This window comes from Sus scrofa, chromosome 4 (assembly GCF_054392235.1).
Source record: "Sus scrofa isolate SSC_HxYL_T2T_F1_AM1 chromosome 4, Sscrofa_HxYL_maternal_Yorkshire_Landrace_v2.0, whole genome shotgun sequence".
Lineage (NCBI taxonomy): Eukaryota > Metazoa > Chordata > Mammalia > Artiodactyla > Suidae > Sus > Sus scrofa.
This window is the reverse complement of record NC_139386.1, coordinates 126,741,966-126,761,964: the sequence shown is the minus strand read 5'-3', so window position 1 is coordinate 126,761,964 and position 19,999 is coordinate 126,741,966. Positions and strand designations below refer to the sequence as shown.

The 19,999-nt window shown below is 40.4% G+C and overlaps 1 long non-coding RNA gene and 1 pseudogene across 2 annotated transcripts in view; one reads left to right on the top strand and one right to left on the bottom strand.

The window, feature by feature from the left end:
• Window positions 1-19,999, top strand: part of LOC110260376 (uncharacterized) — an 878,819-nt gene that overhangs the window by 660,155 nt on the left and 198,665 nt on the right. The window lies entirely within an intron of this gene.
• Window positions 11,776-15,474, bottom strand: LOC100515376 (elongation factor 1-beta pseudogene; annotated as a pseudogene).

The following is a 19,999-nucleotide window of genomic DNA, read 5'->3' as shown; positions in this document are numbered from 1 at the left end:
GTACGTTAGTTGTGGGCTTGTCCCCTGTGGCTCTTTTTATATTGAGGTGTGTTCTCTCTATAATCACTTCGTTGAGCATTGTCATCATGAATGGATCTTGGGGAGTTCCCTGGTGGTACAGTAGAAATGAATCCAACTAGTATCCAGGAAGATATGGGTTCAATCCTTGGCCTTGCTCAGTGGGCCAGGGATCTGGCATTGCATCGAGCTGTGGTGTGGGTCATAGCTGTGGCTTGAATCCAGTGTTGCTGTGTCTGTGGTTTAGGCCAGCAGCTGTAGCTCTGATTGGACCCCTAGCCTGGGAACTTCCATATGCTATAGATATGTCCCTAATAAAAGGCAAAAAAAAAGAATGGATCTTGACGCAATTTTTGGACCATATTTATATAGTTGAAATGATAGTATACATATCTTTTTTTAAAAAATTATGCTTCTGAAAATAGCATGCATGTGATTATAATAAATATATTATTTATCCATTCTCCACTTGTTGAATACATAGTCTGTTTACATTTGTTTTGCTATTATAAAAAATTGTGACCATTATTTTCTAAGATTAGAGTCAATAAATAGTTTCAAATGAATAAGGATAACCTAAGATTAGCATCAATAAATAGTTTTAAACGAGTAAGCGTAACTTGAAAGTTTGGATGCTAGAAAGAAGAAAATAATTTCACAACCAGGATGCAGGAAATTACAGCTGGCATAAGAGAAGGAAAATACATGTCCTGAGTTATTGACATAGAGGATGATTTTTTTGTTGTCGTTGATTTCTACTCTGTTTAAGTATTTCATTTGATGATATTTAATTGGATCTAATCAGGGGACACTTTGGTTTGTGCTTAATTCAAATTTTTCCTTAAGAGTGGGAAATATATTCTTTATTAACACATCACATTCCCCGGGTTGAAGGAAGAGCTCTGTTACAGTTATTTTTACTAGCAACAATAACCTCTGTTTAGTGTTGTATCTTATAAAGAAGGTAAAACAGGTATTATTCCCGAAATGTAGAGGGTTTACAGTTACTTGCCCCAGGTCATCCAACTATTAAGTAATAGAATATGCAAATTGCATAATTGGCCACATTATGCAAATTAAACACAAATACACACACACACACCAAAGCCAACTGACATCCTTAACTGAATTTCTAAATCGTCTTCATGTTTATATAAGTTCAATTTACGCAAAAGTCTAACCTATATCTTCAAATAAAGATTTCAAATTTATTTATTTATTTATTTATTGTCTTTTTGCCTTTTCTAGGGCCACTCCCTTGGCATATGGAGGTTCCCAGGATAGGGGTCGAATCGGAGCTGTAGCTGCCAGCCTAAGCCAGAGCCACAGCAACACCAGATCCGAGCCGCATCTGCAACCCAAACCACAGCTCACAGCAACACCAGATCCTTAACCCACTGAGCAAAGCCAGGGAATGAACCTGCAACCTTATGGTTCCTAGTCGGATTCATTAACCACTGAGCCACGATGGGAACTCCCCTCAAATTTATTTAAATTCAGTTACCTGAAAGTTAACATGCTGAACTATATCTTAAAATGAAAATTTTAGTTTTATATACTTTGTTATATTTTATTTTATTTTCAATTTTATTTATTTTTTTAATATGATTTTTATTTTTTCCATTATAGTTGATTTACAGTGTTCTATCACTTTCTGCTGTATAGCAAACTGCTGCATACCACAGGGAACTATATCTAGTCACTTGCAATGGAACATGCTGGAGGATAATGTGAGAAAAAGAATATATATATGTATATATATGTATGACTTGGTTATATTTTAGAGTAGATAATTCCACTCAGAGATTGGAAAGAAACACCTTTTAGAATTTTGAAGGACTTTCATGGCTACCGTGACAATCTTTCCTAAGTTTAGAAGGATACATTTACTAAGGAAAATAATATATATAATAAAGGGTCCATAATGTGTATTTACTAAGAACGTCTACAATAAGTTAAAATACAAAATATAATATGTATGATATAATACTTACATTAAAATATGATCATAAAATTGTTCGGAAAAATTATACATGCACATACTTTTTCTTAAACCTCAAAAATGAGAATTAGGAACATATACTTTTGAAAGAGCACTCAAAACACTTTCTGCACGCAGTTTTCTGTTTGTTTTGTTTTCACTTTTAAAAACAGATTTGGCTTTCGGACTGGTAAAGTTGATTCCTTCACCCTTGAACCTGCGGAGGGGTCTCTTCTACTACCCTTCCCATTTGGGTGGATGTTTTAAAAAAATACTTATGTTGAAATAATTATAGATTCAAAAGAAGCTTTAAAAATAGTACACAGAGAGAGACCTTGCATACATATCTTCCCCAATAATTACCTCCTATTTTACTATGATGTAACATCAGAACCCAGAAAATGACCTTAGTGTAATGTATGCGTGGTTCCGTGCCATTTTATCATGTATGTAGATTCATGTAACCATGACAGCAATCCAGATATAGAACCATCCCCTCATGCCCCCTTAGAGTCATATCCCCTCCCTTCCCACTGTCATCCTTAACCTCTGGCTAATTTGTTCTCCATCTCTATAATTTTTTCATCTCAAGAATGTGATATCAATAATGGAAGCGTACAGTTCGTGACCTTTTACGCTGGCTTTTTTCCACTCAGCTTAATGACCTTGAGATGCAGTCAAGTTGTGTATCATTTTTGCTGAGTGGTATTTCATGGAATGAATGTACCACAGTTTGTTTAACTATGCCAGGCAGATGTTTTTAACTGAGGGCCTGAACTGGACTCAGAAAAAAAAAAAAAAAGCAGGAGGAAAAATTCTTGTCTACCTGCAAGGCGTTCTTCTGGTACTCCAAAGGTTTTTCTTACGAAGGAGTAATTGAGGGGGGAAAACATAAAACTAAGCATGGCTGGGAGTGCCCATCGTGGCACAGTGGAAACGAATCCGACTAGGAACCATGAGGTTTCAGGTTCGATCCCTGGCCTCGCTCAGTGGGTTGAGGATCCAGCGTTGCCGTGAGCTGTGGTGTAGGTCACAGACGTGGCTCAGATCTGGCGTTGCTGGGCTCTGGTTTAGGCCAGTGGCTACAGCTCCGATTCAACCCCTAGCCTGGGAACCTCCATATGCCACAGGGGATTCGGCCCTAAAAAGACAAAGACAAAAACAAACAAACAAACAAAAAACCTATGCATGGTTAATGCAGTTTTCAGATTGAATTTTAAAATGCTGTAGAGTAGATATTTCTGGAACATGGCTTAGGTCCTGACTTTCTGTTTGAATATCTTGTTTCTAAAAGTCAAATCTTACACAAGTACCGGTGGCCAAAGAAGCATGTAATTGTACCAATCAAGCAGAAAAACAGAGCAAGAAACCCAACTTATAGGTCTACAGCCAAATCTAATTTAAAAATATTGGTAGTGCATCATTAAATATATATGTTCCAATAAAGTTATCATAATAATTTATCTTTAATCTATAACTTTCTTTCTAGAACAATAAGATCTTTTTTTTTTTTTTTTTTTTTTTGTCTTTTTCCATTTCTTGGGCTCCTCCCATGGCATATGGAGGTTCCCAGGCTAGGGGTCAAATCAGAGCTGTAGCCACTGGCCTACGCCAGAGCCACAGCAATGCAGGATCCGAGCCATGTCTGCAGCCTACACCACAGCTCACGGCAACACCAGATCCTTAACCCACTGAGCAAGACCAGGGATCAAATCACAACCCCATGGTTCCTAGTCGGATTCATTAACCACTGAGCCATGACGGGAACGCCGACAATACAATCTTGATCAAAAGTCTGGAAAAAAAATAAAATTAATTACATCTACACAAAGTCATGGTTTTTTGCTCTTGTACATATTTTCAATGTGCTAATAGTCCTATTTTCCCACAGTTTTGAATGAAATTTGGTTTGACAACTAAAAACCTAGCCATCGCTTTCCTTTTTTTTTTTGTTTTTTTGTTTTTTGGTTTTTTTTTTCATCTTTTTAGGGCCGCACCCACGGCATGTGGAGGTTCCCAGGCTAGGGGTGGAATCAGAGCTGTAACCTCCGGCCTACTCCACAGCCCTAGCAACTCCAGATCCCAGCTGTGACTGCGACCTACACCACTGCTCACAGCAAGGCCGGATCCTTAACCCACTGAGCGGGGCCAGGGATCGAACCTTCGTCCTCATGGATACCAGTCAGATTCGCTTCCATTGAGCCATGACAGGAACGCCTAGCCATGGCTTTCCTGATGAACAATATCTTGCCTCTGATTTTCATTTTGATTGCTGGCAGGTTTATGAAGTTAATTATCCTTTTTAGGAATTCCTTTTTGTTGCTATTTATAACTTAAAGACTAATATTAAAATTGTTAGGAGAATAATTAAGACCTGCTTTTTTTTTTTCCCATGAGAATTGTGGAATATGTTATTTTCAAACTGAAGTCTTCCTATTTCTATAAATCATTTTTAGAAACAATTTGCTTGATGTAAATGTCAAAATATATTCACATTATATCACATCCATGATGGGTAGAACTGAATTTTCGTGACTCTCAGTTAAGTTGTCACATGTGATATATAAAAGCTTGCTATCTCTGACGTTCAAAGAGCTCTTAGAAATCAACAAAACAGAAGTTCCTAAAAAAACACCTATGTTACCAGTGAATAAATATAAATGGCTAATAAACATATTTAAAATGTTTAATCTCAATAATAATAAAATAGCTAGTCAAGAAAACATTAAGATCATATGCCACATTGTAAAAGATTTTTTTTTCTTCTTTTTTTAGTTATAATATCCAATGTTGGAAGGTCTGCAGGGAAACACTCACTCATGCTCAGCTGAAATGTGATTTGGCAAAGTGTGTCCAAACCTTTAAAGTTTGGCAAATCTTTTATTTTATCAGGAGATGATAGTGAATGTGCTAAATATATATATTGTATTTTCTAGGGCCACACCACAGCATATGGAGGTTCCCAGGCTAGGGGTCTAATCAGAGCTGTAGCTACCAGCCTACGCCACAGCCACAGCAGTGCCAGATCCAAGCTGCGTCTGCTCACCACAGCTCACGGCAACACCGGATCCTTAACCCACTGAGCAAGGCCAGGGATCGAACCCGCAACCTTATGGTTCCTAGTCTGATTCATTAACCACTGAGCCACGACGGGAACTCCACTACGTATTTATGTAGACTATATTACTATGTTTTTAGTGTGGAAAATAAGGAAAAATTTGGAAATTTTAAAAAATACATAACCAAAGACTCAAGACTGGGTTAAATAATTATGGCATATGTGTACATTAAAATTATATTTGGCAATTCAAAATTATGTTCTGAAGAAACATAATTGATGTGAAAATGATACATTTTAAGTAAAAATAATTTGTAGAGCTGATGCACTTGGGATGTTTGTGTGTGTGTATGTGCCTCTGTGTTTATTCATTCTAACCCTTGTTTCATGCTGACTATTCATTGAGCATTAAAAAAAAGGCCAGGAAGATAATATGCCAAAATAATAGCAGCTGTGGTCTTTGGGATATTTTTTCTAGTTTATTGTACTTATTTGTATTTCTTAAAAATGGATGCAGTCATTATGTATTACTATCACAGTCATTACTGGGGGGAAAAAAAAGATAATTTAAGAAGCCAGAGAAAGGTATACCATTTCTCTCAGTAAATTTGATAAGAACGCTAGTTTTAGATGAGAATTTGAGAGACGCCTTTTGCATATTATGAATCCTTATAAAGAGAGCAACTTAATTTCGCTGAAAAAATAATATCGTTGATTCTAGAATGCAAAACAGAAACATAATGACTCATCTTCATTATGTATTCATTATGTTAAGCTCATTGTGAAGGGTTGGAGAATAACAGAGCTCAGGGGTTCTCAGATGTTTCAATTGCATTGGGAATAAAAGTCTACCGCTCCTTTGAGCTCCATGTTAACATGTGGTTCTCTGCTGGATCCCTGAACTCAGGTCCTTGACTTAATCATTGATAAGCTGACCAACTGTAAAATGCCTCTATCTATTGCTTCTGCTTATGGGAATTCTAAACCTCAACGTTCACTCTCCTCTGACTTCAGAATGCCTTGTTCTCTCATGCACTTGCTACAGAGGATCATAAAACCTTGGACTAAGAAGGCAACATAGAATGCACCTCTTCCTATACCGAGTCTCTGAGGCAGAGTGTTGCACAGTCTCTGCTCAAATCTCCTGGCCACTCAGGAAAAACGATTCCATTTTTAATAAACCTGCATATGCCCACACACACTCTCCATTCCAGTCACATCAAACAGTTCCTGGGTCCCAAACAGCTCCGTGTATGTTCACCAAACCATGCCTTTGTCCACACTGGGTTGGCAGCCTGGTAGGTCCTTGCTCTTCCCATCCTTCTGTTAAGATCCAGCTCATCCTCCTTACGGAAGAATCCCGTTATTCTATCATTGCCTCCTCCTTTTTCTCTATTACTCTGTTTGAGAGAGAACTCATTGCTCCTCCTTTACTCTCCCTGAGGTAGCTGTCCTTTGCATTGTTTTATCCCCTTAATATGTAACTGAAGGGCCTTTCACTCAACATTTGGTGAACAAATACTGCCTGGTAATCTGACCTCACAGATGCTTTGGGGATTAATAATCCTCTCCGATATGAAGAAGTCAGTTTGGAATGGTGAGAGGCATCTGAATTCCGGGACATGTTTTTTAAGCAAAGACCTGTAATAACCACAACTAGGGCATTTTTTTTCCAGTCCATATTCCCATATTCTACCACACACACACACACACACACACACGGACATTTTTAAACAACTCATAATGACGAATTGAATGACGTCAAAGTTTTTTTCCCCACAAAAATGATTCTCTCTGAAGTATTTTAAAGCAATTTCTAATTATCAACTTTCTTCTTTTAATTTCATTTATTGGCTTATCATGTATTTGAACACATCCAGATAATCTTAAGTTTCAAAAAAGTGTGCTAGACTTATTCAATGTATATTACCGATCACGTGCTGTGTGTGAGGCCCAAGTTGAAGAGTTAATAGCAGTTAAAATACACACATCCCCGCGCTCATGGAGCTTACCTTGTAGTCGGAAAAGTCACACAGTAAGAAAAAGATGTAAGATAGATAGTATGTTAAACAGTGGTAAGTACTATAAAGAAAAACAAAAGAATGAAAGAATGCTGGAATTCGGTGGCAAACTAAATCCGAATGACATAACCTTTCCTGTGTGTCTCATTCTACAATTCTTTATATACCTTGGTTCCTGTTTCTTGTGTCATTCCAAAATCTCGAGGTTTGTTAAATTGTAGGACAAAGCCTGATGGAGCCTCAGTTGAACTGAAAGCATGGGCATATATATTTTAATGCTTCAGTTGGCCCAAGAGCATTTGAAGAGCTTGGGTAAAAAGTAAGGAGTATATCACATCCATGGGTAAAGGTAATCCATGGAGCTCACTGGAGTCAATAAAATAAAAGTCAGATAACTGTTTATATTAGTTCTCTCTCTCTCTCTCTCTCTCTTTTTTTTTTTTAGGGCTGCACCCGAGGCATATGGAAGCTCCCAGGCTAGGGGTCGAACCTGAGCTGTCGCTGCCGGCCTACCCCCACAGCCACAGCAACATAAGATCCGAGCTGTGTCTGTGACCTACACCACGGCTCATGGCAATGCCAGATCCTTAACCCCCTGTGCGAGGCCAGGGATCAAACCCACATCCTCATGGAAACTAGTTGGGTTTGTTACTGCTGAGCCACAACGGGAACGCCTTAGTTGTCTTTTTGATAGGACAACATTAAGCATTTTAGGAATAGATATTTGAGTCCAGTAAATAGGGCCTATGTTGCAATGCCATTTCGATTAGATATCACTGACATATGTTCATTTTGCTTGGATAATTTTTCCCCTATGGCCAACCAGGGATTGCTTCTTTATCTTCAAATCCTGATCCTATCCTGTCAATGACTCTTACTACATATTAGGTGTGTAGAAGCTTTCTGACTTTGGGAGTAAAACTGCCCCTTAAAGAGTCCTTGGGTAAACTGTGGATTCCTGAGAAAGATAATCCAGGGCTTTGATTAGCCTTTTCTGAGAGAAGGAAGAGAGAGAGGGAGGAAGGGAGGAGGGAGGAGAAAGAGAGAGAGCAAAGGAAAAGGGTAAAGAAGAAAAAGAGGGAGGAATGAGGAAAGGGAAAAGAAAAGTAGAAATGGAAGGACAATAATCGAATTGTGGCAAAATCTAAAATAAATAACATGGAGTTCCCATTGTGGCTCAGTGGTTAACGAACCCAACTAGCATCCATGAGGACGTGGGTTTGATCCCTGGCATCGCTCAGTGGGTTAAGGATCCGGCATTGCCATGAGCCATGGTGTCGGTCGCAGATGCAGCTCAGATCACATGTGGCTGTGGCTGTGGGGTAGGCCAGCAGCGACAGCTCGGGTTCCACCCCTAGCCTGGGAACCTCCATGTGCTGTGGGTGCGGCCCTAAAAGAGACAAAAAGACAAACAAATAGATAAATATATAGATAGATAAATAACATATCAGGATATAATATTATCAAGTGCTGAGTAAATAACTTGATTTTCTGGGTGGTTTTTTTTTTTCCAATAAAATTCTAACATTCTTATTGACAAAGCCTCTGTCATGGATAATGCCCCGAGTTGAGGCCCATCTTTGATTTCTGTTAGCCAAGCGCCTCTTTCACATTAGCTGCTACAGAAATTTTTATCTAGACATTTGTTCACTTCCAGAATTATTTTTTAATTTACTCTAGCATTTATTGCCTAATATGGCTTTTAGTTCTCAGGCTCTTACTCTTTCTTTATATTAAATAAATACAGCATCCACTGAAAACTTTCTGTGCTAAAGGTCTCGCTATTTTATGAGCTTCTACAGCTCTCTGCTGAATTAGTTCTAAAACATTTGCACAAATAGTTTCTCTGCACTACTCAGCAGAGCCATAATATTCGCATTTCATCCCTTTAGGTCCTGAATGTACGTGCCAGGCAACCTTTGCTTCCCAGCCAGTCTTGAGATCCAGTGGGCTGATCATTTGACATTCAAAACCCATATTTAGCTTGTTTGATCCAGTTCCCACCTGCTGTTAGAGAGCCCTCAAGCATCACAAACCTTTTCCCCACCGCTAAAGAATTTCTGGAACTCTCCAAGGGCTTCTCACATGTGTTCAGAAATAAGGTCGCCAAGCACAATATGGCTTCTGACAGGCATGGCTCATACACCTGCAGGAAGACTGTTCCATCCTCTCCTGTCCAAGCTGGTACAGCCCGGCGCTTAGCCAGGCTCCCCTGCTTCACCTGTGGTATAGTTGCCACCTGCTGGGGCTGCTCCTGCCTCCCTCCCTCTCCCCTCCCCCATCTACCTTTCTTTCTTTCTTTCTTTCTTTTTTTTTTTTTGGTCTTTTTAGGGCTGCACCTGCGGCATATGGAGGTTCCCAAGCTAGGGTCCAATCAGAGCTGTAGCCACCGGCCTATACCACAGCCACAGCAACACCAGATCCGAAACCCACTGGGTGAGGTCAGGGGTTGAACACATCCTCATGGATGCTAGTCAGGTTCTCTAACCGCTGAGCCACAACAGGAACTCTTTCTCTCTCTCTTTCTTTCTTTCTCCTTTCTTCTTTCTTTCTTCTTTCTTTCCTTCCTTCCTTCCTTCCTTCCTTCCTTCCTTCCTTCCTTCTTTCTTTCTTTCTTTCTTTCTTTCTTTCTTTCTTTCTTTCTTTCTTCCTTTCTTTGTTCTTTCTTTCTTTCTTTCTTTCTTTCTTTCTTTCTTTCTCTCTCTCTCTATTTCTCCCCTCCCCCCTTTCTTTCACCTGATCACTAGTTTATTATAAAAGAATGTATAACTCAGGAACAGCCAAAATGGACGAGAGGCAAAGGGCAAGGCATGGGGGACAGACACAGAACTTCCAAGCCCTCTCAGTTCCGGTGAGCGTGTCCCACCCTCCCAGCACTCCTAAGTGTTCCCCAGCGCAGAAGCCCTGCAAATCCCATCCTTTTGGGTTTTTAAGGAGGCTTCATTATATAAGCATGATTGATTAACTCGCTGACCCCTAGTGACTGATTCAACCTCCAGCCCCTCTCCCCTCCCTGGAATCAGTGGTGGGACTGATAGTTCCAACCCTCTAATCAAGGCTGGTTCCCCTGGCAACAGCCTCCCTCCTTAGGTGCTTTCCAAAGTCATCTCATTAACATAAACCCAGTTGTGGTGCAAGGGGCTTGTTAGGAATAACGGGACACATTTCACCTTTTTGGCTCTGAAGGAATTTCAGGAGCTGAGGACAGGAGACCACATATCATAACACGAGATGCTCCCATTGCTCTTTTCACTGGAAAATTCTAAGAGTTTTAGGAGATGTGTGCCAGAAACCATGGGTGAAGACCAAATCTATATGAGCAGTGTATTTTGGTGTCTGAATGACCAAATGTTTTTCTTAGTTTTTATGGCTGCCTTGAAGTATAACTCTTCCTTCCTCCCTCCCTCTGCCTTCCTTCCTTCCTTTCTGAAATAGACACCCAAGTTGTGGTATTCGTTCCCTAATGTATAAGAGTCTCTAGCGAACATACATCTTTTCAGTTTTTATTGGCAATCTCCCTTCTCTCTTGGCCCCAGGTGTGAAACTGGGGCCTAGAGTAAAGAAGACCAAAAAAGGGAGTGATGAGGAAAGAAAAACAAGTGAACAACAGACTCTGCTGTAGTTAGAATCCCTTCGACAACCGATTTGATGGTAATTGGGCAAATCTAGGCTACCTGACTCCTTCTTCCCTAAGAGGGGCTGGTTCCTACTGGTCCTCTCTGCCCCTGAAATGAGAAGACTCCTGGTTTGTCTGACTTGCAAAGGTCAGGGTCAGGAGACAGGCCCACAAGGGTCTCGCTACCAGCAGCAGTCATTATTTAGGCAGAAACTAAGAGCATCATCCCCGAAGACAATCCAGGTTTTATCTCCCTGCTTCCTGTCTGTGGACCGTTCCACTCGTTTAGCTTTTGACTGTTTCACAATTTTAGATTTTCTACTTCTTGCTAATCATGTAGATGATAATTTTCCAATGCAGTAATTTCACCAGTTAATTCCAGGAAAAATTATGTTGAAAGAGAAACAAAGTTACTTGAGGACTATCCGTAGATATCAATAACCTATGTTCATCATTTCTTTCATTTCAAAGTTAATGGATAATTGACTTATTTGGCAATTAAATCTGAATTACACCACTTGTTTACTGTTGAACAATATTTTGTTTTGACGAGTCAATGTGTTTCCAAAATGAAACTGCATCCTCTTACACCCAATCAGCTTTATTATTTTCATACTTCAAAATAACTCATGACAAAGAGAACCTCAGCTAAAAATGTGTTCATTTGCCAGTCTTTTCCTCCAACGAATCCACACAGCCTTGCCGGGTGCCTAGAATAGGGGCTGAAGGAGCTGGATGGCTGAGTGAATGAATGAATGCTTCAGCCAATCATTCCATCAGGTTTTCCCAGAATAAAGTAAGATCTTGTCAATTCAGTCTCCATCCACCCCCAGGATTTATTCAGATCTCTGCTCATGATTTTCATTTAAACAGAAGGGTCTGGCTTCCACGGGGATGCTCGGTTCTCCACACAAGGAGCTGTTCTCAAGGAAGAGTTAGCTCCCTGAGGTTTGGGTTTTGGGGTTTGGTTTTGTTTTTTTGGTTTTTTGTTTGTTTGGTTGGGGGTTTTTTTGGTCTTTTTTGTTTGGTTTGTTATTTGTCTTTCAAGCTTTTATTGAAGGGCAACAGTGCACGATGGATTTCAGATCTTGTGGAATGCAGCCACGTCCATAGGCTGCAGGCAGTCCTCCTAAGCAGTGATCTGCTTCTCCAGCACATGTGTTGCAACTTTGTCGTCTTCAGCTACACACTATATTTGAAGTTTTTAAATTCCATACCCCACCAGAACTAGTTTGGAAGAGCCCCAGACCAAGCTGTCTGCTGGAATGCTTCTGGCGCCCTCCTCTAGTTTGCACACATCTGTCTCATCATCCCAAAGTTTCACGTCTAATAAGACGGAAGACGTGGCAACCAGTGCTGGTTTGGGGCTTTCTTTGTCTCATACTGTGCAGGGCGTTCTTTGCTTAGCCTCTTGGCTTCTTCATTTTCCTCCTCCTCATCAGATGCAAGGAGATAGTGGCATAGTCAGCTTTACTACCTGCAGCTCCGCTTTCTGGGGCATCCTGCTCATCGGCAAGGCCATGCTGGCCCAAAGCTTCCCTCACTCCCAGCAGGCTGGCCTTTTCCTTTTCGTAAGATTTGATGTGATTATTCCAGCGTAGGGCATGACACAGGGCGGCAGGTGGTGGGCGGGACACTGCTTCGAATCCCGCCACATCTGCTTGTGTTGGCACATACCTCTTGATGTAGCTCTTGTCTGCCAGGCAGTCGTTGAGCATCTGGAGGCTGGCGAGGCTTTTCAAGTCTCCAGAACGCACGGCGATGGCGGATCGGGGACCCGTGAAATAGCGGAGAAAAAGAGGGGTGCAGGTGGGGGAGGCGAGTCCTTCAAGGAAAAAGCTCCCTGAGGTCCTGCTGCACCTGCTCCACCACACCTTCTCCTTTGCTCCCACTGGCTCCCTTTCTCTTCAACAATCATTGCTTGCATGACTCTCTGCTCCCTTCCTGGCCTCACCCGTCCAGTTCTCATGGCCATTCACTACACTGAGCACTAAACCCTATGTTCCTTGGCATTTTTTAATTTTTTTCTTTTGGCTGCCCCCAAGGCAGGAAGTTCCAGGGTAGGGCTCAAACCCACACCAGAGCAACCACCTGAGCCACAGCAGTGACAATGCTGGATCCTTAACCCCCTATGCCACCAGGGGACTCCTGTCTTGGGTTTTTAGTGCAAATGCTCTGTTGATGGGATTCTTCCTCAGACACATCTAGACAAACCAGGTAAGTCAGTGAAGTCCCAGACAGCCTCTCCTTGTCCTCTTCCTCGACCGGCCAGCCTTCGTCCCTGAGGCAGAGACAGATGTACTGCTTCTCTGTAGAAAATCCACCAACCTCCTGATTGAGAGTCACCTGCAGTGATTTAAAAGTGAAGATTCTCATACCGCTGTTCCTAAGAAACATGTAACTGGTGAAATTGAAGATGGCCTCCAAAGGCCTGAGGACACAGCCCCGTGGTTTATTCAAGCTGTGCTTTGCCCTGATTGATGTGAATATCAAAATACCCCAACCCCTTCAGATCCAGATCTAGGAGGGTTAATTCCAACTGAATAATTTCAGTTTACATGCAAGAAAGCACTCAAGCTGAAACAATTGGTTTACTTCGCAAAGCCCATCTCCACATTTGTAAAATCCTCTGAACAAAATCTGAGAATTTTCTGTACATGTGTCCTTGGGTTTGAGGTTATACTTAGGCATATAAACCATTCTTAAGCTATCAAAGTGCTCTGGAGATCAGAATTTTCTGTTAGGCTTATCAAAGTTTTTCCCTTAAATAACTTGAGGCGGCTTTTTGCTACCACACTTTAAATTCCTGGACATAAGTTCCGACGTCATTGTGTGTCTTGAATCGCCTTTGCCTGGAGTTCCCCGAGAGTGGCATTTTCCAGCCCCAAGGCCCATGGCATTCTGTTTATCTATCTCTAATGGCACTTACCGTGTTGTCTCTTGAATTACATTTGTTTTCATTTATTTTATCTTGATGGCATTTCAGGGCAAATCACTACTACCTGTCTGCAAAATGTGAGAGTAATGAAGCTGAAAATCAGGGGCGGGTCAGGAATTGGACACTGAAGAATTATTATCAAAATGCAAAACTGCACTCAGGTTCCTCTGGTGACAGCAGGGTTGAAGATGTGGCTAATGGAACAGGACACATGAGGTCCATGTAGGGCAAGTGTGACAAGCAAGGTCCAAGGGGAAACATGAGGTCACAGTGGGAGTGTGCTAATTAAATAAATAACTAAATAGACAAATAAATAATTAGTGTGCTAATGAAAAGACATACATGCAAAGTATGGTAGTCTTCACTTATTCTATGCAGATGTGTAATTAAATAAATATAATTAAAATAACTAATTAAAATTAGCTTTGAATTATTAATTATTACATATAATTAATTAAAATGAAAATAAATAATTCAAATAATTAAATATAATTAAATAAATAATTAGTGTGCTAATGAAAAGTCACACATGTGAAGTATGGTCGTCACTTATTCTATGCAGCTTTATGGTTGGGATGCACTCCCATGACCATTTATCCGTTCTCTCTCTCTCTCTTTTTGTTTTTGTTTTTTTTTTTTTTTTTTGCTTTTTAGGCCCTCACTTGCAGCATATGGAGGTTCCCAGGCTAGGGGTCTAATTGGAGCTGTAGCTGCAGGCCTACACCACAGCCACAACAACACAGGATCCGAGCCACGTCTGTGACCTACACCACAGCTCACGGCAATACCAGATCCCCAACCCGCTGAGTGAGGCCAGGGATCGAACCTGCAACCTCATGGTTCCTAGTCAGATTCGTTTCCTTTGCGCCATGATGGGAACTCCTATCTGTTCTCTTTCTGAGGTCCAGGGCCTCTCATGCTTTTGTGGCTCTGAATGAAGTCGTTTGCTCTTTGTGACAAGGAAAGAATCCTGTCTCTTCATGTTGCTCTAGTTCCACTGATGCCTCCCCCCGTGTTGAAATCTCCACAGCTCTTAACCCTTACACACAGGAAGTCATAAATCAAATTTGACTGAACACACAAATAAATGACTAAATGGAGTAAACACGATTTTCTCACTGGGAAGGGTTAACCGTTTTACATTTTGAACAGACATTGGCATTTGGTCGTGCATCCTAGTATGATGCCCCGTGTTTGAGGTAGCATGTTCTCCAATTATACTTTCTATTGCCTCATTAGTCTGCACCTATTAGCAATTCCTTAATGGGGTGTTTAGGATCATTTTAGCGATGGTCATTTATTTAAAAAGCAAAGACTCCAGTAAACTTGTACGCGGAGCACTAATGTATTGTTTAATTCTACTCCATCTGCAAGTGTTTCTTTATTTTCTTTTATTAACTGTATTAGAAGCAGCTAATTTGTATAGCCGTTTACATATTATTTTCCCCAGTGAGGTGCCTGCTGTCATGCTTCTATGGCTCTATTATTCCAGAAAATGATACTGCATTGCTTTCAATTGCTTTAATAGAAAAATCAATAAAGAGAATTTTATGGGGGGGGGGAGGACATCCCTTACAACTGAAAATATGCGATAAACAGGAACGAAGGGAAGATTGTTGAAAATCTTGACCATCTTGGGTCAAGCTCTTTTCTTCTTCCTTCCTTTGCGTCTTAAAGATGAGAGCCGTCCCCTCCGTGTGTCCCAGCAGCACCGCTGTCCTCACCTACCACTGCTGAGGCGTCTGTGGCCATCGCTGTGGGCCCGTTCATTCTGTACAGGGCAGGGGAAGGCCAGGGCCCCATCAGAGAATCACCAGCATGATGAAGCGACACTCTTCTCATCTCGGCCCCCCGTTATCTTTTCTTCTTCAACTCGCCCTGCATTGTGCTTCTTTATGAAATGGTTGTTGTCGTCTTTCAGCCTGGGTGAGAAAATAACAATTCCGCTAACCCCAAATAATAGGAAATCTTGTTTTGCAAGTCATAGGTCCGTGGCCCAAGTGTGCAATCTAGCCTAGTCATTGTCAGGCCAAATTTGAGGCAGTTAAAGCAAAACTAGAAACATGGCAGAGGGAAGAAATGGTTAGCTGAATTTGTTACAGTAACAGATTGTGTGGATTAATTGGAGAGTTTTTGGTTTTTTCATGGTCACTGGAGAGTTTTGTCTTTATAATCCAAACATTTCCGATAAAGCATTTCTGGTAGAATTTTTTTTGGGGGGGTAACACCCACACCAAATAGTCATGATGAAGAAAGAACAGACCAATAGACCTCACTTAAACCCCCACTTTGCTCTAAAGTTTTCACACAGGCAATCAGTCAGCTTACCAACATCTGACACATTCTCTCTAGATAGATAGACAGACAGATATATCAAAAGACACATGCGCACACACAGCCTAGTGACATGTTTGAATATCTTCTTCATGGATATGGCTTCTCATTGCAGAGATATCTTATAATGGAATCCCCAAGCACACGCACACCACCGAAATTTCTGTTTGTATTCTCACTTCAGTATGTGAAATGACTCTTGCAATATGATCTCCAAAGCATTATAGTATATATTTCTTCTGTGTATATGTACAGATGTGCAATCACAAAGATTTTTAAGGCTGATTTGACTTGACCAATAAAGCAAAGATTCATAAACAGGAGTTCTCCTGTGGCTCAGTAGGTTAAGAATCCAGCGTTGTCATGGTGCACGTTCAGTCCGTAGCCCGGGAACTTCCACATGCCATGGGCATGGCCAAAAAAATATATAGGTTTCTTAAATAAAATCAAGTATATGGAAAAGCACTGTAAACTATAATGTGTATAACATATGAGGTGTTGATAAAATATTTTTTGTTTGCTATAGTACATACATATGCCTGTGGTGTTTGCTTCCCTTACTTCCTGTGTTATCAACTTGGACTTTTTTGTTGTTGTTGTTCTGCATGGCCCATGATGAATAGAATCAGTTTAAAAAATAAATTTGAGAGAAGACAGCAGATTTTGTCAAACTCTAAGTAAGTAGAAAATTCACAGTTATCTAAAAAAAAAAAAATCAGGACAGCTCCAAAAAAAAGTGGGGGAGGGAGCTAAGGTCACCTGGGAACCATTCGTGTGGGTGGTGGCCATTTAGTTTTCAATAAAACATGACTACTTACCATAGCAACCAGAGTAGAGGATGGTACATGCGCTGCCGCTGAGATACAGTGCTTTAATAAAGAAATACTTGCAGTGAAGAATGAGCAAACACATGGGCACATTTTTATAATCTCATAATAGAAAACAATATCTTTTGCAAAAGCATTTATATTTTCCCGATTTTTAATACCCAGCGACTGTGGGATAATCGATACAATCTGCTATAAGCCATTTGTCTTTCTTCGTGACGGGTTTGCCTTTGAAAGCGATGATTTTTATTTGAGCGCTTGTTTCAACAGGATGAATGTTGCATTTCAGAAGGCACCAAGCTGCAGTGGGAAGGTAGCCTTTTCTTTTCTAGGGAGGGGAGTACAAAGTGACTGAAGTCCCTGCTAGGGGACACAAGGGTCCCTGTGATTCTCTAAGGTCTGCCAGGGATCCAGCTTACAGACTATTTCCTAATTTCCTTCAAGTTTCATGCAGGAAGGAGGGGTGAGAGGGGTTTTAATGAATGGATGAGCGAGGTTGCATTGCTCTGCTAAGGAGACTGCTCATTGCTTTCACCTACAAACTAGATCTGCATGCTTTTTCGTAAAGCTCGTTTATATCCTTTGGCTGCAAGTCTAGAGTTTACTGCACCCTAAGCTTTGCATCTGAAAGAGTCTTGAATTATCTTGTTGTGATACTAGTCCCTGGGAGTTGTTTCAAATTTTTACAATAATGTTTATTTTGCATGTGTGGGATTATTCATGTATAATTACTACAGGCAGGTATATTCCATATGTTATAAAAGTTAAATTTTTACTTGGAAATCATTGCCAAGGAACACTTTTTTTTTTCCAATGAAAGTAATTTAAATTGAAGTAAGACCCTCTAATACCACCATCTGTACAAGTAAATTACTTTCACAGTAATTAAATATGCATATCTGATCCACGTACTGTACAGATGAACCAAGTTTTATTGAAGCAATATGCTTATAAATCCCCTAGGCATTAAAGATGAGGAACCAATGGCATTTTATATTCAGGCAGATACAAATAAGCACAAAGAAAGGTATTTGAGCAGTTTCATCTTTTTTAGAAATAATTTTATCAACTTTTCCTAGCTAATTAATATTTTTCACCAAATAATGTGACCAACATTTTTACTGGTCTAACATCTATATTGATTTAAAGCTTCACCTACTATTTTCATGTTGCATGTATGTCTGGATTTATGATGGGAGCCCCCTCACTCATCTTCCACAAATTCCCAGGGAGCAGAGCAATGCAGTGAAACTGAAATCATTCTGTCGTCTGAATTCATTACAGTTGGACTTGCCCCTCCATGAAATAATAACGCACAGCCAATTGGAATTCATGGCCCCAGCCCTTTATTGCGTCATCATGGTTTATAGTCCATAACAAATACAAATAAAGAAAGAAATCCTAGCAATAGGATACATCTGACCTGCCAGCCTACCTTCTGTGGCTGGCTTCACCTGATGAACTTGCAAGTTCACTGCATGGGGCAGAAGCAAAGGGAACCCCCTGTGTTGTTACCCTTGGTAAGTTTGGACCTTGGGTCCCTAATCCCAGTCTTTATCATGTCATTATCACCAGTTCTTGTTGCAGCCAATCTCAGTTGGGAAAAGCAGTCATTTATATAAGGTCTTCCAAAAACAAGGTTTGGTGAGGGTTTGTTGAAGAAACTTTAGACGTGGCTTCCCACTGTGGGGAGACATTCCGGTGGCTTGTCTGTTGCATCACTGTCATCCTTCCTGGAACTGACAAGGGTGTTGGGCCCCAAACATGGTCTGATAAATTGAAGGCTACCAAAGGAAGGCTCTGTCAGGGACTTTTTCATCCCAGGTCCACAGAAATGGAATGTCTTTTTCGCAGACTGTTCTCAATCCTTGGGAATTTGGTAATCAATTTTCATTTCCTTCACATCAATAATTCCCATTAAAGTAAAATTAAAAGTTTATTGGAAAGTGTTGGAGCTTTTTCTTCTCTCTAGCATCCTCTCATCTTTGTAACCATATTCAAAGTGGGTAAAACCTGCAAGTGATAGGGAATATTTCCTTTTATTATTCCTACTTAACCTGCCGTATCACAAACAACCCAAGTAAATGAACAAATGCTTTCTGCAAGGGATATGTAAGAAAACTCCAAATGCCATTTGGTATAGAAGAACCATGAGATGCTCTATATATCTTATACGTTATCTTTTGCTTTGGGATCTTTTATTTTTGTTTGTTTATAATAAGTTGAAAGAATACAAAATGCGGTACCTTGAGAGTCAGAACTGAGAGTCAGTTCCATATATTATTATTACTGAAAATGCATTTAAAACTATGGTATTAGAAGTCTGGAATTGTCCTCTAAATGCAGTCTAGACTCTTCCTCTGTCTTTGGGAAGAAAATCATGTTAAACCATCTGATCTGGGATGTCTTCGTCCTAAAAGCCGCCTTCGAAGACTGGCTTTCCTTCACTGGTCCACAGGTAGCACTGGTCTCAAGTTTTTACCATTCTGCGACTAAAAGGGAAAAAAATAGGAACAGTGTAGTAAGATTTGCATAAAACTGAATTTATGGAAATTATGAAAGCCATCTTTCATTTAGGCTATATGGCAAACGATAAAATAAGGGCAAGTTAAGTTATCGCTCTGTGTCTCAATTTCTACACCCTTAGACTAGGGATAAAAATGACCCCCCTCACAGGGAACTATACTCAATATATTGTAATAATCTATAATGGAAAAGAATCTGAGAAAGGAATATCTGTATCTCTATATTGTGTATAACAGAATCACTTTGGTGTCTACTTGAAACTAACACAACATTGTAAATTAATTGTACCTTAATTCAAAAATAAAAAATAAAATAAAATAAAAAAGTACAAAGTCATAAAAAATGACCCACCTTGTAGAAACTGCGGTGGGGATCAGATGATGTTATACATACGACATGCTCAGGACAGTGTGCGACGCAGAGTAAGGTCGCAGTAGCCTTGAGCTGTGAGGACGGTGGCCACGTGCCTTTCCTTTAGAGCTGGTTTGTAAATGGCCAAAGAAACTTATTTTGTATATGAGCATATTCTTTGGAGCACTAATCTCATTTGTGTCTTCATGTTGGTTAGTGTTTGATTAATGCCTCGCCCCAACCAAACTGTAAGATGATGAGAAGGGATATTCAGCCTTGTTCCCCAGATTTTCGCTTAGGGCCTGACCATGAAGAGACCCTCAGTAAAT